General features: G+C 50.9%; 1 long non-coding RNA gene and 1 pseudogene across 4 annotated transcripts; one reads left to right on the plus strand and one right to left on the minus strand.

Moving 5' to 3' along the window:
• Positions 1 to 14654, plus strand: part of LOC116587519 — a 592489-nt pseudogene that overhangs the window by 277236 nt on the left and 300599 nt on the right.
• On the minus strand, positions 171 to 9178 carry LOC116587553. Of its 4 annotated transcripts, none has more exons than XR_004284506.1 (5): positions 9032 to 9178; positions 6182 to 6773; positions 5955 to 6076; positions 4218 to 4395; positions 171 to 822 (listed from the first exon to the last, which is right to left on the minus strand). It is a non-coding gene; the product is annotated as an uncharacterized LOC116587553 (long non-coding RNA). The 4 variants fall into 4 exon arrangements; XR_004284507.1 differs by lacking the exon at positions 171 to 822 and having other exon boundaries at positions 4067 to 4395; positions 6182 to 6307; positions 6587 to 6773; positions 9032 to 9177; XR_004284505.1 differs by lacking the exon at positions 171 to 822 and having other exon boundaries at positions 4067 to 4395.

Here is a 14654-nt window from a genome sequence, read left to right on the forward strand (position 1 = left end):
AAAAAGATTTTATTTATTTATTTGACAGATGGAGATCACAAGTAGGCAGAGAGGCAGGCAGAGAGAGAGGAGGAACAGGGTCCCCACTGAGCAGAAAGCCTGACTTGGGACTCAATCCCAGGACCCTGGGATCATGACGTGAGCCGAAGGCAGAGGCTTTAACCCACCGAGCCACACAGGCGCCCCAAGAAAATTTTTTAAAAGTATTTAAATTGGGGGTATAATTGACACATAATATTCCATTAGTCTCAGGGGTACAAAGTAATGATGTGACAAGTTCATATGTTACACTCTCTTCCTCATAGATGTAGCTCGCATTTGCCCGATGCAGCCCTATGACAGTATCATCATCTGTCTTCCTCGTGCTGTGACTTTTATTCCCGTCACTTATTCATTCTGGAACTGGAAGCCTGTGTCCCCACTGCCCCTCCCCCATGTTCCAAGACCCCACTCCCTCCTCTCTGGCAACCATCTCAGATGATCATTTACTGGAGGAGTAATGCCTGTGAACAAGAGAATCCTGTGAACAGAAAGTGCACTGTGTAAACATTTGATGCTTGGCTTCACAGCTCAGGGGACAGCATGAGCTTCTGATGACACCGTTTCCATGTTTGCTGAACTTAACACCCATCATTACTATTACAGAAAGTTCTACTGTTCCCAGGACGTTCCTGCCTGCAGCTCATTTATAATGTTCTTCAAACGGTTCTTTTTTGGCGATGGCTGATGATTTCCGTTGCATACTTAGCATGGACAGCATGTGCTCATATGTTCAGCTCTCACACAGCTTTAGGGTGTGATCTGCATGTCATCTTTACACGGCTGGGAAGAGCAAGACGCCAGTGAGTTTTGATAAAAGTAGCACAGGTTTTGTTTGTTTGTTTGTTTTAATCTGGATATGCCAAAGAGTGTTTGCTTTGCAGGAAATCACACACAATCTGTGCATTGTATGGGGACACCATGGGTGTGGGATTGGAATATGACTGTCACAGGGGGTGAGGGACAGGGAGGTTTGTTGTGTCATTGTCTCCCATTGTGTTATGTTGTGTGCCCTCTCTCTCCTGTCACACAACACACGTGTGCGCGTGCACACACACACACACACACACACAGACACATGCTTTCCCCACAGGTGCATCACTAGGTCCTCACTCAGTTAATCCTGGAGCCTCCTCCAAAACTCCCCCTCCCCTGCTTCCTCGTTCAGCGCAGGACAGCGCTCTCAGCAGTATTTCCCCTCAGCGGGATCAGAGCTGCTCTAGGAGGCCCTGCATTTCCTGCCTTGGGCTTCATGCACCTTCCTCTACCATGACCCTGAGGAGAGGGAGACAGTCTGGAGTTGAGTGGTGCATGAAGGAGCCAAGTTCTTTGGATGACGAGACCAAGATCTTCACAAGCCAGATGAAAAGTAACCCTCAAACCTGAGGAATGTGCAGCGATCCTACCGCTAAACCCTGGGGCTCTGTCTGGACAAAGAGCAGCTGGGACAGCCAGCAGCTTGGGGCCTGGGAGAAAGCAGAGGGGCCAAGCACACCCCTGACCCTGACCCCCAGGAGTGTGAGATCCTCTTGTCAGGCTGGAGCAGGCAGGTGCACACAAGCTGTCATGTGAGAGTGAAGCAGGGACAGTCTGCTCAGGGGGGTAGGATCCTTGTGTCATTAAGTAGTTAACTAACCAGACTCAGTGGGTCATGGACACAGTTTAGGTCCCTGTAGGGGAGGAACCAGAAGGTATAAGCTAGTGTTTGTCCTCACAGAGCCTACAGTGCAGATGGGGAGGTGCCCACCCTTCTGAGATCACATGACTGAGCGTGTGAGGCAGACTGAGAGCTACTGAAGACCGACGCCTCCATAGATGTCACATGAAAAGCAGAGACATAGTTTATAGGGTTCATAGACCAGACCCCCAGTGGTCGGGGAAAGTTCATGAATGAGCTGCAACTCTGTGTAGACCCTGATGTGTACAGATTGTACACACGATCTGGGTTTATGGGGGGGTGAGGGTGAGGTCCCAAGCAGTCAGCAGTTAGAGTGGGCAAGGTGTGGGTGACATTGGACACAGGGAGGTCAGGAGATAGGTGTAGTTAATCATTTCTAGTTAATATTTGGAGGGTTTAGCATATGAATCAGTCAGTGGAGGACCCTGCATGTGGCATCCAGGCATAATCCAGTAAGAAGCACAATTAGAGCTGAAGAGGGAGGCTGCTCAGACTTTCCCAGTGGATCCATATAGGAACGTGAATTCCAGTTTGCCAGATGGTTCTGTTTCAGGTCCCAACAGAGTCCTGCCTTCTCAGGGCTCATAGCATCAGAGGAGAGAGATGGCATGCGGGGAGGTTTGGTACAGTGTGTAAGGATGGGACAGGGATCTTTCCAGCAGTTTTTCAGGATCTGAGAACAAACTCTTAGAAGACCTGTTCCTATGACTCCCATCACTCAGGCTGTTACAGAGGTGTTAAGAGCTGTGCAGGAACTGAGGAGCAAGACCAAGTATGTCATTCTTACTGTGTCAAACTAGCACAATCTACACAGTGAATGTTCCCTACTGAGAAGCTGGTGGGGGTGGGACGCAGAGACAAATGCTGGGGGCTCCGGAGATGTGCTCTGTCCTGACTGACACTGCCTGGTCCTGGGCAGGCCCCCCGACCTTGCAGGTCACTGTGGCTGGAGCTCCAGGAGGATAATGGGACCCTGGGGTGGCACAGGATGACCAGGACATGACGGTGACTGAGTTTGAACATGGAGCCTCTGCCATCCATGGTAGTCTCTTTGTTGCTGCTACCCCAGCAGAGACAGGAGGACAGTGGGCACTTCACTGAGGGACAAGATGGACTCGAGAAGCCGCGGGTCCTATTGTTCCAGAGCCACTTGGGGTTTAGGATAAGAACATCAGCCGCACTGGTAAGGACTCCCCACAGCCCAGTCCTGCAGCTCTTCCTAGTCCAGCCTGGGGCCACCCTCTCTCCAGAGCTACTCACACCCGGGGATGGAGGACATCTAGTGTGGGATGGGGGCCATGCGCTGAGGACAACGGCCCATCATGAGTCCCCTGGGCAGTGCCATGGCACACACTTCTCAGGCCCATGCCGGGGAACGTTCTTGCGGGAGAGCACGGCAGTAGCTCTGAGGCTCATGAAGGTTTCTCACTCTTCAGGCTCTTCCTCAAACCAGAGACACAGTAGCTGTGAGGACCTATCAATACTGAGCTAGAGATACTGAGCTCCAGGCTTCATAAGCGGGTGGAGAGTCTCTGAAAAGGGTCGGCCCTTGAAGGAGAATGTTAGAAGCAGTTCCCGCCCTCTTGCCTTGGGCCCCGGGCCTGGCTAGTGCCGGTTACTTCTGCCCCCGATAGGGAACACTCCCTGCCTCGCCCTGGCAAGCAGCCAGACCCTCCCCAGGTATTATATCTTGGTCGTGGAGTTGATGCTTTTCCAGAAGACTTTGTCTTAGTGCTCCCTGTTTGCTCTTCCACAGAGCCTCCCAGAACACAGGTGACCAGCCACCCCCTCTCTGACTGTGGGGTCACCCTGAGGGGCTGTGCAACCTGGGCTCCTGCCCTGCAGAGATGACTATGACCTGTAGTGGGCCAAGGAGCACCAGGTCTAGAACAAGGAGCTTGTGGAGACCAGGCAGAAGGGGATGGAACCATCCAGAAGTGGGTGGCCATTGTGCTGCCTTCCGGAGATGAGAGATACACATGCCACGTGCAGCATGAAAGGATGCCAAGTCCCATCACCATGAGACAGTGGGGGAGTGGAGGAGAGATGAGCAGTGGAGCCTCATATCAAGGACCCAGGGGCTTTCTAGAGACTTCCAGCAGGGCACAGGGCATCCCTGTTTTCCTTTTCACCTCTGATCCATTTGCCCAGCCCACCATGCTCCTCAAGGGGGCTTTCCTGGCCAGGTTCTCGTTGATGCTCTGATCTCTGGGGTTGTTTTAGCAGGGGTTTAGATTGATGGAACTATAGTTGCTAGAGTTGTGTTCTAGGAGAACAAGAACTCAGGTGGAAAGGAAATCTAGTCTCCTCATTCTGATCTATACCTGCCTCACCCCAAGGGTTCAACTAAAACTTCTGTTCCTATTTATTCTGAAAGAGATATGGAGGCTACTTGCTCCTGGGGATGAGGGCAGGATGTGGTATCCCTGGCTGGCGGGAAGGCAGGCTAGAAAAAGGTGGAAGGCTGGAGACCAGCCGGACCCCAGAGCCCCAACACCACCTGGGAAAATGCACGTGGCTATCTCTGGATTCCAGGATCTTGAGCTAAGGTCACATCTCCCACTCCTGTAGGAGGGTTCCAGGAGCAGGTATGCAAGAAATCCAGAGAGTACCAGAGTTCCTGCCGAGGAGGTCTCTTTGGTGGGAAAAAAATCCTCTGGTCCTTCTCCCTAAAGATCCTAAATTAAAAAAAAAAAAAAAACATTTTTATTTAAATTCATTTTAGTTAGCATGTACTTTATTATTAGGTTTGGGGGTAGAAATTAGCGATTAGTCAGTTGCATATACCACCCAGTGCTCTTAACATCATGTACCCTCCTTAATGCCCATCACCCAATTATCCCTTCCCCCCACTCACCTCCCTTCTAGCAACCCTCATTAAGAGTCTTATGGTTTGCCTTCCTCTCTATTTTTATTTTACTTTTTCTTCCCTTCTATGTTCATCTGTTTTGTTTCCTAAATTTCACATATGAATGAAATCAAATGGTATTTATCTTTCTCTGACAGACTTATTTCACTTTGCATAATAACCTCTGGTTCCACAAAAGTCATTGCAAATGGCAAGGTTACTTTCTTTTTGAAGGCTGAGTAATATTCCATTGTGTCTGCCTGTCTATGTATCTATCTGTCCACCACCTCTTCTTTATCAGTTCATCAGTCGATGCACAACTGCCATCAAGATCCTAGATTTCTTAGGCAGAGGAAGAGTAAGTCAGACCCCAAATAAAGTGGGAAATGTGATGCAGAGGTGTCATGAACATATGTCTGTCTGGGGAGGGCAGGTTCACAATCTTGTAGAAATGTGTACAGGAATTTGTGTGGAGGTTTGTATATACGTGTGTGAGTGAGCCCGTGCAAGCATGTATGAGTGTCCATATGTATACGTATGCCTGTGTGTGTGTGAGTGTGTGCGCGCGCGCCTGCACCCCGCTCTGAGAATTCCTCATCCTTGTGTCTACCCTGGCCGATTCATGGTTGCCCCACCCCACCCCCACCACATGGGTTACAAGTTCCATCTGCAGCAGGTAAGAAAGTGAGAGGGGCTCAGGGTGATGAGTGAGGGGGCGAACTGGTACACATCATGGTAGGAAGAAAACAGGAATTACTTTGGTGGGACTCTCTTCCTCCCCAGGGTTCTGCTCGATAAAAGCGTCAGACACAGTTTTAAGGGATTTATATGAATTGAATCATTTAAAATGTCCTAATAACCCTGTGAGATAGTGAAAGGTACCAACTCCAATTTATAGGGAAGGAAACCAAGGTCACTAAGAGGTTAACTGAGTCAATTGGTTGAGCCATGACTAACAAAATGGTCAGGTACTGAGTCGAAGTGCACACCATTTTTTTTTTTTTTTTTGACCACTGAAAACTGTTCATCTGCCTCAGTAAGGGTCACCACCTTCTGTGGCTCTGACAGCTTCTCCTTCTCCAGCACTGAGTCTTGTCAGGCGTATGCATTTCTCACTGTCCCTGTAAGGGTATCCATGGGGTTTGAGGGGACAGGAGAGCTGGTTGTACGTTGGCGGATGGAGTGTGTTTGCTGGAGGTGGAGGGGAGGGAGGGCACATCTGGGCTGTAGGGAATCAGTGGGGTCTGCATCTGGGGTGTGAGGTGGGCTGCATACAGAAGTGGGGAGACCAGCCATGGGTGGGCAGAGTTCACTTCCTGTTTTGTTCACAGCCTGAAAGCACAGCCTGAGTGAGCTTGAGAGACACTGGGGTGAGCATTCACGACCTACCAATCCTGCTATCTGTGACCTGTCTTCTTCCAGCTGACTTCCTGGTGATGCCTGCTTTCCAAGGTGAGAAGTGACGTGAAGGTGGCACTTCCTGATACCCTGACAGTAGTTCCCTCATGGGCCTTTCCAGAAAGAGTGAGAGGAATGCAAGTAGGTTGGTAAGAACTTGACATTCATGTTGGAAAGAGAAAATGGGATGTTTGTCTTCAAGAAAGGGGAGGGCTGACCTCTGGGGAGTACTGAGTAGTTCTTTGTGGGCTGGTGGACTGGGGGCCTCCGCTTCTTGATGGATGTAGGCAGCAGGCTGGCCTCAGTTTCTGGTCTTTCCAACACAGCTGCTAGCTTCATCAGAGCTTACAGGTGGAGAAGATGGTAGAAACTCAGCAGGCAAAATGGAATTCATGATTGTTTATATTCCAAGGTCACCACTGACAGATTTCTTTGGTTAAAAGATATTCTAGGTTCCCCCACCCCATATAGTAGGAGGAGATTCCACAAGAGCATGTGGACCAGGAGGTGGGGACCATTGGGCCTTATTATAGAACCTGCACAGGGATGTTCCAGGTTACAGATGGGAGGAATGGAGGGTAGGAAGGTCTCTGCACTGGATGTGTCCATAAATCAGCACTTACCAGGCTGTTACCCTGCACAGTCACAGAGCAACATAGTTATCACTCTGGGTTCCCTGCTGGAGATGACCTGCAGGCTGAGTTGTATTATCCAAGCAGGGTCTTAGCTGCAAGAATCATGCTGTAGGGGCGCCTGGGTGGCTCAGTGGGTTAAGCCGCTGCCTTCAGCTCAGGTTATGATCTCGGGGTCCTGGGATCGAGTCCCGCATTGGGCTCTCTGCTCGGCAGGGAGCCTGCTTCCCTCTCTCTCTCTCTGCCTGCCTCTCTATCTACTTGTGATCTCTCTCTGTCAAATAAATAAATAAAGTCTTAAAAAAAAAAAAAAGAATCATTCTGTATGTGGAAAGGTCTGTCTCAACTTTGTGGAACCTGAGAGGTCGTCCTCTCAGATTATTTCCCCCCTCATTTGTCAGACCTTTTAAATCTCTAGGAAAGCACCATCACTACACTCAACCATGTTGTTTCTTTCCTGCATCGTGCTGCCTGGGTAATCCTTGTCTCCCTCTATTTCTGCCAATCTGCCACAGATGGGATTCCATCAAGACATTTCTTGTGATTCCACTCCTCACCCTTTTTTGAACACAGGACATTCCCCTGCCCTAGTGAGTGTGGACCAGAGGTTCCCTGCCTGGAAAGAACTCCCCCCAGACCTCCTCTTACAAAATTCCTTCATGTCCTTCAATCCTCTCAGAGCTCATGTTCTCAGTGAGGCTCACACGTACCACCCCAGTAAAGTAGCCGTCTTCCCTGTCCCCACGCAGGTCTCCTCTGGGTCCCCTTCCTCACTGCACTTCCCAACCTCTAACACACACACTTCCCTTAGTTACTAGCACAGTCTGCTCCTCACTACCAGCACATATGCCCCACCAGGTGGGCCCATTTGGTCTGTTTCTACTTCACTGAGGTGTCCTAGATGCTATAGTAGTGTTCCTGTGTCTGATGCTCAATTATCACTTGGAGAAATGATCCACAAAAGCACTTCTCTTCTAGATGAGTCTCAGGCCACAGCTGTTTGTGGCAGCTGTCACTTTTCTCACCAGTGGCGGTCTCCTCCACGTCCCCATGTCCTCCTTCCCACACCATCCCTCCTGCACAGCACAGGAAACAACGACAGTTCTTCCTTCAGAAAAGTTGTGCATAGACTTATGGGTCATATATTCCAGACAGATGCGTATTCAGATTAGACACTGCTTCATCACTCTATGAATCCGGAGGGACATGAGACCAGAACTCTTACAGGAGAAGAACTGGCCTAAGCCTCCAAAGAAAAAGAAAAAAAAAACGGGAGGGGGACTAGGAGGAGGAGGGGGGAATGGTGGGGGAGGGAAGAAGGAGGAGAAAAGACAGACAAAACTTGGGGGCTGAGTCCTGACCCAGTTCTGAGTCTAGGCTGTCCTGCTCACAGGAAGCTCTTGCTGCACAAGGTCCTGGAGACAGGGGAGATCCGAGTCCCTGTGACCACAGGGCCTGATGGGATACGGTTCTACTGAAGGGACAGGGTCAAGGGAGCAGTGATGATGACCCAGCACTGGAGTGACCATGTCAAAGCCCAGGATGCACCTAGCACAGGCTGGGCACAGTCCCTCCATGCTGGCTCCTCGCAGCCTCTCCTCTCCCCACCCCCAGAGGAAGCCCAGCAAACTTGCAGAACCTGGCAGGCTCTCAGTGCTTTTATTTCCTCTCTGGAACATTAGGAATCCTCCGTTTTTTAAGCAACCCATCAACCCATCCAGGCAAGCACTGAAGCAAACAAACTGCATCCAGAGTTTTTTGTTTTTTGGTTTTTTTAAGATTTTATTTATTTATTTGACACACAGAGAGAGAGGTCACAAGTAGGCAGAGAGGGAGGAAGGGAAGCAGGCTCCCCGCGGAGCAGAGTCCGATGTGGAGCTCGATCCCAGGACTCTGGGATCATGACCTGAGCTGAAGGCAGAGGCTTTAACCCACTGAGCCACCCAGGTGCCCCCAGAGTTTTAATTTCAACCAGAGATTAAGAGTTCCCAGTTCCCTGGGAAGAGAAACATAGGGATGGAGAGGGGAGCAGATGAGGGAGGAAAATGCAGAGCAGTAGGGATCGGGAGACAGGAGGGCAGTGGCGGAGAGTGGAGCTTCCCGGGCCGGACGGGACACGCCGGTGTGGAAATACCTCACGGGGAGGGAGCCTGCGGGCCTGGAGGGGCTGCGACCCCGCCCGACCCTCCTCCCCGCCAGGCCCAAGGCTCAGGTGGATGCAGCCAGGAGGGCAGGGGGAGCGGGCACCGAGTCGGGGAGAGCAGGGAGGAGACAGGGAGAGAAGTGGGAGCACAGACCCCGGCGGGGCCGTGGGCGGCTGGGGGGTCTCGGGAGGGGGCGACGGTGAGGCGTTTAACCCCGGGAGTCCCGCGTCCCCGCAGGGAGGTCCCCTCGCTCCCGCCGCGCAGCTGCCTTTTCCTACCGCCCCGCACTCACCTGACCAGGTCTCGGTCACGGTCACGGCCACGGCACAAGCAAGCAACAGCAGTCTGTTCCGGGACTCTACGACCCAGACCTTCAGGGTCGGAGAAGTAGCAAAGTCCTGGCGGGCCTGCTAAGGACTTTAGAATGTGGAACCGCGGAGCCGCTGATTGGCTTCTCCAGAAACCTGTCACCCAATGGGAGTGCTAAGTTTTTGCGCGTCATGGGTATCCAGGCAGGCGGACAAGATACAGGCTGTAAAAGGGAGAAATGAAACCCAGGGAGATGGGGACTCCCTGGCGCTGGGCTACCCTAGGGCACCGCTGCCCTTGCTTCTGAGACTCTGAAGACCAGTCCCTCCTGGGGATCTGAGACTTTGCCCTGACTCCGCTCCTCCTACACGGTGATCAGGTGATTACTTTGTCACCCTGTCTTCCCAGGGGCTCTGAGGAAACCAGGCAGAGACCCTCAGGTTGGACTCAGCCCCTCTTCTCCGCAGTCCTTTCCGGAGTATCTGCTGAACTGGACTTTCTTACCTCTCACCCCTCACCTCTGTCTCTCTGTCTGGACTCTTCTAGAGGGAACTCACCCCAGGGCATTTGCTACCAGAGAGAGCAGCCCTGGGAACAGAGATGGAGGGACAGGGCTTTCTCTTTACACCTCAAGAAGCTGGGTCTGGTGCAACAGCTGCAGATTCTCACTGAGACCAGTGTCCTTTTTGTGGATTCACTGTCTTGGTAGCACAGTCTTGATAATCCCTGAACATCAGCAGTCTAGTCTGTGAAAGTGATTTTGGCCCCTTCCCACAGAAATGTGTAAACTTGTATATCACAGCAGTCAGACTCACAGAGCTCTTCCGTTTCCCCAAACAGTATCAGTGACTGCTGTGTTCTGAAATTATCTTCATTCCCTAGCCCCAAGATTGTGCGAGTCCTGGACATACCCTCAGTGCAGGGATGCACAATTGTTATTGTGTATTTCAGCTGGAAGCCTGTCCACGCTTGGATCACCTGGAAGCAGCAGAAATGCACTTCCCCCATGTCCATGCATTCCCTGTGTGTGAGTCCAGACATAAGGCATGGGCGTGGTTATTGGGGCTCTAGGTATTATCTGATTACCATGAGGAGGCAACTGTTTTTCAGGCAGCCCCACAGAGTGTAGTTAATACCAGATGCACAGAATATCTTGCTAAGCCCTTTACATATCTATGAATTAAAAATCTATATATCAACATATTTAAGTCTGAGAATGCCACTGTTTTAGAATTTGTTACCTCTACTTCTCTCCCTCAGCCTGCATCTGCAGCCCTTCTCTCTGTCTCTCTCATCCCTCAGGCCCTCCCCTCCTCTTGGTCTCCACCATCTCTCACTCCTGAACTGGAGCCCTGGTGCCTCCCCATCACCTGCCACCAGGGCCCTTGTCCCCATAGGGGTCAGCGATCCTGCTGACATGAGTCAGCTCATGTCATGTCTTCACCGAAAATGCTCCAATGGCTCCATCTCACTCCTGGGAAGCCTCTAGAATGTGGATCACACTAGCACAGGTGCTTTGGACCACTTTGGTGAAAACTGTATCTGCAGCATGGAAAGCTATTCCTGGTACATAGTAGGCACTAAATTAATTGTTGAACGAATGAATGAATGAATGAAATATGTCTCTATTAGAACGTAATTCATTCCATAAAAATCACAAACGGGAATATAGTAAAAAATCGAGAAAGGTTTTGTTGCATGCAATTAGTGTGCACAATAGTTCATAAATTCATTTCAGAGGAAGAAGTGCTATGTGTTTATTTGTTGCAGAGTGAGCCCGGGTATTCATTTTAGATTACTGCATAGCTAATTACCAAGGCTTCATGGCTCAAAACAACACCAGTTATTTCGCTTATCATTTTTTGTCAGAAATCCAGGCATGGGAGGCTCCTGGCTGGCTCCGTTGGTAGAGTGTGTGACTCTTGGTCCTAGGGTCATGAGTTGGAGCCCCGTGTTGGCTATGGCCCCTACTTAAAAAAATAGAAAAAGAAAAAGAAATTCAGGCATGGTGTAGATGGGCTCTTACTCAGGATTTCACAAAACTGTGTTCTCATCTTGATGTGTTCTGCTCCTTCAAGTTCATACAGAACTGTTGGAAGAATTCTGTTTCCTACAGTTATAAGGCTGAGGTCCCCGTTTCCTTGCCAGCTGGAATGGTCCCCATGCCCACAAGCATCTTTGCCATTTTGCCCTCCTTTCCAAAGCCGACAATAGAGAAAACCCTTCACATTGAATCCTTTTCACACTTAGGATCTTTTTTGCTCAGGAAGAGCCCAGCCCTTTAAAGACTCACCTGATCAGGACAGTCGTACCTAAGGGAATCTCCCTGTCTTAAAGTCAGCTGATTTGAGACCTTACTTATATCAACAAGGTCCCTACCCAGAAGCACCTACTTGAGTGTTTGGCTGACTAACTGGGGGGAAGGGGAATAACCAGGGGTACTTACTGGATGTCCTTCATCCAATCTGCTGCTCATGGAGCTCCCACTCGTCTCTTCCAGGCCCTTTTATCCCCACTGATGTTAAGGCGCTAACTCTAGGCCCTCTGTCCCTTACATGATCCCTGCCCTGTAGAGGAAAATACCCTCAAATTTCTTAGTGATGCAGTTTCCTCTTGCCAACACCTTGGCTTTGGGGAAAGGTGAGTCTTCTGGATCTTCCTGAGGAACATAATCCCTTGGTGGGTGTTCTGCCCTCATATCATGCCTGCATTCCACATGTCCACTTCCTTCAGCTTCTTTATTCCATTATTTGCTGTCTACTGGGGCAACTACCAGGTCTACCTTGTGGAGAGTTGGACACTTTTTCCAGTTTACATAGAGCCACCCCAACAGTGAGATTTCCCCATGTCCTGGGGTCCTGGATAAATCCATATCCTGAAAAGTGCCCCCAGTCAATGCATTTTTTCTTTGCCAGCCTGACATTCCTGTCCTTTGATCAAGCACCCTCAGAGTTCAGTCCCAGGGCTGCTGCTCATGCTCCTACACATGCATGCTGGGTAGTTCTTGCAAAACTCCTGGGTGGATACCACATGCACCTAGGGGTGAGTCTTCCACACCATCTGACAGCACAGGAAGTGTTAACCATTAATAGAGAAGGGCGAGCCTCCTCTGTGTGTCCAGAGGGTGCTGAAGGGCATCCACTGGGAGGAACTTGATCAAGTCTGCAGGATCTTAGGTTTTCCTCACAGGGGCACTGACTGCCACATCACAGGTCTGCCGTGGCTGAGTGTCCAAACCTCTCTGGAGTTCTTCCACTCTCCCATTATGATTCAGCTGCCATTCAGCTCTATGCATCTTCCTCTACAGGACACGGCTGCCTCTGTAAGATACTGCAGAGGCTCTCTTGTCTAGCCACTCACTGCTTGTTAACAGCCCTCAGATTCCCATGACCTTTCTATGATGCATCAGTAGAGATCACCAGCAACCTGAACCCCACTGATTCTGCAGCCCCCACCCCAATTACTTTCTACCAGCTTCTGTCATCCCAACTGCCATAGCTTTCCCCCAGACCAGGACAGTTTCTAGGCTCACCTCCAGCAACACCTGCAGTAGTTCAGCCGCCCTTTGTGTCCCACCTTCCAGCGTGGTCAGTGGACACCTGGTCTGCCAGGCAGTGTGTGATCTCCATCTTTCTGCCTGAATTCCTGGGCCATTCCTGATGCCACTTGTGTTTCAGTGTTTTTTTTTTTTTTTAAGATTTTATTTTATTTTTTGACAGAGATCACAAGTAGATGGAGAGGCAGGCAGAGAGAGAGAGAGAGAGAAGCAACTCTGTCGGTGCCCGAGCGGCTTGTAGCGCATGCGCGGTGATGCTTTTGGGCTCCGCCGTGCCCGCTCCTTGCCTCGGCGGCCGCTGCCTCAAGCTATCGCCGCCGCCAGGGGCGACGATGCGGAGCTGCTCCAGCTGGGCCCGTGGGGGTCTCCGCTGCCGCAGGACTTTTTCAGTGCCGGAAAGTAAACACGCCATTAAGATGGCGGCTGGATGCGAGCCAGTAGGTGGAACTTAAAATTTTGTATCTATGTGGCTGCGAGTGATTGGTTGTGCAACCTTGGTATATATAGACATGCACAGGCGGGGGAGAGAGAGATCCCAACAGCTACCCAGAAATAAAGCTTGCTTCGCTGAGGTCTCCCGGTCGTTCTTGCTGGTGAGAGCGACACAACTCCCTGCTGAGCAGAGAGCCCCATGCCGGACTTGATCCCAGGACCCTGAGATCATGACCTGAGCCGAAGGCAGTGGCTTAACCCACTGAGCCACCCAGACGCCCTGTGTTTCAGTGTTTGTGGGGAGCAGGCCCAGTACAGCATGATAATGCCAGGAATTTGTTAGGAGAAACCCTTGTGAGAAGACATGGGGAAGGATCCAGAAAAGCTGGGAGAACAGCAAATCTTGATGCAAGTCTGAATCCCAGGGAAGGAAACAACAAAGGAAGATTGTCTGGAAGCGTCCTAGACCCAGTGCAGAGTCAGGCAAGTTCATCAGGGTGTCGGGGAGCCCTGGAGCCTCAGTCAGCCTGCAGAAGAGGAAGAGTCTTGCCTTAGTTTCCTTGCTGTTCTCAAGCACTGGCTGGAGGAATTCCATAGGAAGTGGCATCTCAGAGTGCACATGGCATCAAATTTGAGAGCACACAGCTGGGGCCGGGAATCAGTTGCACTCCCTCAAGTTGACGGTAAGGGATGTGTCACAGCCCGCACCATAATCTAGTTGAGAACAAACACTGATTATGTGGTTATGTGGCTGCTTTCAACTCAGGTCATGATCCCAGGGTTGGGATCGAGTCCCCCATCAGTCTCCCTTCTCAGCCTAGTCTCAGTCAGTCTCAGTCTCCCTCTGCCTGCTGCTCTGCCTGCTTGTTTTCTCTCTGTATCTGTCTGTCAAATAAATAAATAAAATCTTAAAAAGATGAAGAAATGAAGAACAAGGAAGGGAGGTTGGATGAACTGAGAGCCCAGATATTTCCAGGGCAGGTGTGCCAGGTCCATGGGAGATGAGATACCCTGTGGGAGAGGACTCTGCAGGGAGCCAGGTCCTCAGGGGGACCTGGATTCTGTCGGAGTTGTGAGGTGAAGGGAACATCCTGAAAGGATGTGGACATTTACCGATCATGGGCTGAGCATTCCAGGGGGCACAGTGGAAGGTTCAGGAGCAGGGAGGGGGCGTGGAATGAGGCAGGATAGGGTGTGCAGAGCGTCATGGAGTGAGAACACAGGATATCTGGGGGACCAGAGGTGACCAACAGAGATGAAGAAAGGGACATAATGACATTAGTCCTGGTGGACTCCAGGCAGATGGTGGTGCTGAGTGTGTGAGAGGTGACGGGGAGGAACAGGGGTTGGGGCTCTTCCTTGGGCTCTGTCATTGGGACAAGGAGGTTTGAGGTGACTTAGTTCTACATATGGGCCTTTTCTCAACCCCCAAGTATGGGAGACAATCCCTGGGGTAAGAGTGGTGTTAATAAGTCTGTGGGTTCAATCTTGACCCCTGTGGGGCAGGAGTGGACTCACATAGGATGTCAGCGCTGCCTGTCACCTGCATTGGGAGAGAGACTTCTGTGACTCCGGTTGTGAGCCCAGCACAGGGTACCCTCTTATATCTTCCCTAGGG

The sequence above is a fragment of the Mustela erminea genome, chromosome 4 (genome assembly GCF_009829155.1).
Source record: "Mustela erminea isolate mMusErm1 chromosome 4, mMusErm1.Pri, whole genome shotgun sequence".
NCBI classification, from domain to species: Eukaryota; Metazoa; Chordata; class Mammalia; order Carnivora; family Mustelidae; genus Mustela; species Mustela erminea.